Raw genomic sequence first — 3865 nt, 5'->3', positions numbered from 1 at the left:
ATAATAATATATATATTAGCTATAAGATATGGATTTACTTAGAAAGGAAGTGGCCAAGTTATTTCTGCTGTTTGGGAGGTACATGTGGTTTAACGGTCCTGTGGATCAACTCCCTTTGTCTTAATCTCTCATTTATTCTGAATGTTTTCTTCCATATCAGTGGTTTGGTATTGTAACAGTCCATAGTAAGATCCTGGATCTTTCCAGAATTGGTAATGTCCTCAGCAGCTGTCCAGACTTACATTACCGTTGGTAGGTGTTGTAAGTTGGATCCAGGTACAACAAAATGCAACACTGCCTGATTCTGTGCCATCGTCACAACCTCTGCTCTGCTTACACACCCACTGTTGCATCTATTGTTTTAATCTGTATTGTTAAGAGTTTTCTTCTTTTATACTGACCTACAACTTTACCCAGAATAATGTCTTTCTCCAGAGATGTGCCTTTCGTGACTGCATGATGAAACCATCTTCACTTGTAAAGAACATTCTGAAATGTTCTTCTTTTAAGACAGATTTATTTGGTTTTGTTGTCAGTCCTTGGTATATTCAATATTCTTCTTCAACATCATAATTCAAAGGCATAAATTATTCTTCCAGTGTCCTTATTCCTCATTCAACTTTCATGTCATACAATGTATGAAAACATTATTTTGGTCAGGAAAACCTTTGTTTTCAAAGTGACATCTTTGCTCTTTAGCACTTTAAAGAAAGTCCTTTGTACCAGATTTTCTCATTGCAATATATGGTTTGATTTCTTGACTACTCTTTCCAATGGTGTTGATTATGAACCAAGTAACATAAAATTCTCAAGAATGTCAGTGTTTTCTCCATTTATCATGATGTTGTTTGCCTGTAAATTGATGAGATTTTTATTGTCTTTATGTTAAGCATACATAATTCATACTTTAGGCTGTTGTTACTACGTGCTGATGAGTCAAAAATTACTCCTAACTAATCCTCCAGTGAGTTTTCAGAGGCTGTAAATCATACAGGAGGAGATTGTCCATCTTCCATGGAGTAGCTAGTAGATTGTAATCACATGCTTTTGGGTTCATAGAACAACTCTTTAGCCACCAGGCTGCCAAGGTTCCCTAATTTAGGCTGAAGCTTTTGATTGTCATTTGTAAATGGTTGACGTCTTCTTCAGTTTCAGCAAGCAGAATTGTGTTCTCTGTATATCACAGATTGTTAATAAGCCTTCCTTCAATTCTGATGCCACATCCTTCTTCCTATAGCTCATTTTATAGAATTATTTTCTTAGCATGTAGATTTAATTGGTATGGTGAAAGGATGCAATCCTGACAAATACATTTATTTTAAACCATTGAGTGTCCCCTTGTTCTGTTTGAATAGCTGCCTCCTGGTCCATGTACAAATTCTGTACTTTCTTGTGATCCACACAATCAAATGGCGCCACACAACATAGGCAAATGTCTTTCATGAATTCTCTGCTTTCAACCAAGATCCATCTGACATCAGCAATGATATCTCTAGGTCTAAATCCTGCTTGCATTCTTGCAGGTCCCTGTTGAGGTACTGCTCCAGGAGTTTTTTGTAAATTATTTTCAGCAAGATTTTATTTGTGTGTGATATTAATTGTTGTTTGCTGTTGCATACTGTAGAGTCAGAACTGACCCATAGATAAATGACCCTCTGGTGAGTTTTTGGAGGCAGTTAATCACACAGGAGGAGATTGTCCGTCCGTCTCCATGACAGCAGCTGGTGGCCTGGAACTAAGAGCCTTCAGGATTGTAGTGCAGCTTCTTGCCACTAGGCCAGGAGTGTTCAATTATTTTCCACATTACACTGAGCACGTTCTTTTAAAGTGGGCACAGATAGACACTATTTTTCCTAGCCTAACAGGGTCACACATGCAGGACAAGTTTTAATTGAGCTTATAGATGAAGACAGACTAGGTAACATGTCTGACCAATCACTTATGAAATAGACCCTCGAAAATCTTTTGAAAAGAAGCAGAACTGTGTCTTATCTAGTGCCCTAAAGTTGGAGGGCACTCAAAACATAACTAGGAAAGAGCTACAACCTCAAAATAGAGTTGACCTCAATGGAATACAGCTTTGAGCCTATCAAAGTCCTTATTTGCTGATGTGATATGACCCAAAATGATGAGCTGAACATTAGTTATGCATTATTAACCATCTTACATATAAGGAATAGCTAAATCAATCAATCTATCTATCTATCTATCTATCTATCTATCTATCTATCTATCTATCATCTATCTATCTTTGGTGGCTTTCCATGTACTGTTGAATCAAAAAATATTATTAATATCACATGCAAGCAAAATACTGCTGAAGACCATTAAAAATGGTTAGAACAGTATATAAACAGAGAATTTCCAGGGTTCAAGATATAATTAAAAGAGGCCATGATACCAGGGATTTGCTGATGTAAGATGGTTCCTGGCTGAAAGCAAATAATACCAGAAGAACATCTATTTATGTTTTATTGACTATACAAAGTCATTTGACGGTGTGTATCTTAACAAATTATGCTTTATTATGCTCATGCAAAACCTGTACCTAGACAAAGATCTTGTGCAAGGGAATACCACTTGGTTTAAGACGAAGAAAGATGTGCATCAGAGTTGTATCTTATCTATATAGTCAGTCTTTATGCTGAGCAAATTATTCGAGCAGCTAGACTCTATGAAGAGGAATGTGGCATCAGTATTGGAGGAAGACTCATCAATAACCTGCATTATGCAGATATCACAACCTTGTTTGCTCAGTGAGAAGGACTTGAATCACTTGCCACAGAAGAACAAAGAATACAAACTTCAATATGGATTGCATCTCAGTGTCAAGAAAACAAAAAATTTTCATCATTGAACTGATAGGCAGCATCATGATAGATGGAAAAAAGACTGAAACTGTTAATGACTTCAGCATATTTGGATTCACAATTAACACCTTTGGTACTACCTGTTAGGAGATCAGGAGATGTATTGCACTGGGAAATTCTGCAGTAGGGAATGTCTCAAAATTATTGAGGATGTCAGTCTGAGGATTAAGGTACTCTTGATTCAGGCCATGGTCTTTTCAATCACTTTCTGTGCATCTGAGAACTGGACAGTGAATAAAAATAATGGAAGAATTGATGCCTTTGAGCTGTGATGTTGGAGAAGATTATTGAATATCCCATGGACTACCAAAAGAACAAACAGTTATGTCTTGGAGAGGTTACAGCCAGAGTGCAACTTTTTGGGAAGCCAAAGCTTTGCCTCACATACACTGGGCATGGTGCTAGAAGAGGCTATTCCTTGGAGAGGGACATCATGCTTGGAAAGGCAGAAGCAAGGAAGACTCTTTAGCCAGATGAGTTGACATAGTGATTGCAGCAACAGTCTGGTGTATATCTGATATTATGAGGATGGCACAGGATAGAACAGGGTTCAGATTTGTAACTCATAGGTTCTCTATGAGTCATGATTTACTCAATGGCACCTAAGAACACAACAGCAACTGATGGCTTAGTAGTAAGGCACAGAACTGTTAACCCAAAAGTATGCTGTTCAAAACCACCAGTGATCTGCTGGATGAAGGGGGACAAACTTTTACTGTGGATTTTAATGCCTCCAAATCCTGCTAAGGGTCAGCTATGAGTTAGTTCTGACTTGATGGTACACAACAATATCATACACACACACACACACTGGAGTTCTAATAGCCTAATGGTAAAGAGTTGTGAATCCAAGGGCACATAGTTCAAATCTACCAGCTTCTCTGTGGGAGAAAGATGAGCAATCTCCTCCCATGTGATTTGCAACATCTGAAAAATGACAGGAAAGTTAGTTATGTGTCAGTTTTGACTCAAAGGTGCATAAAAATGCTCCCTCT

At 37.8% G+C, this 3865-nt stretch overlaps 1 protein-coding gene across 1 annotated transcript in view; it reads right to left on the bottom strand.

Moving 5' to 3' along the window:
• The window catches only part of PDE11A (phosphodiesterase 11A), a 565819-nt gene that overhangs the window by 267714 nt on the left and 294240 nt on the right, over nt 1-3865 (bottom strand). The window lies entirely within an intron of this gene.

The sequence above is a fragment of the Elephantulus edwardii genome, unplaced genomic scaffold, assembly GCF_000299155.1.
Source record: "Elephantulus edwardii isolate Elephantulus edwardi_28Jun2011 unplaced genomic scaffold, EleEdw1.0 scaffold00001, whole genome shotgun sequence".
NCBI lineage: Eukaryota > Metazoa > Chordata > Mammalia > Macroscelidea > Macroscelididae > Elephantulus > Elephantulus edwardii.
Note: the sequence above shows the minus strand (reverse complement) of the source record. Positions and strands in the feature narration are given on the sequence as shown.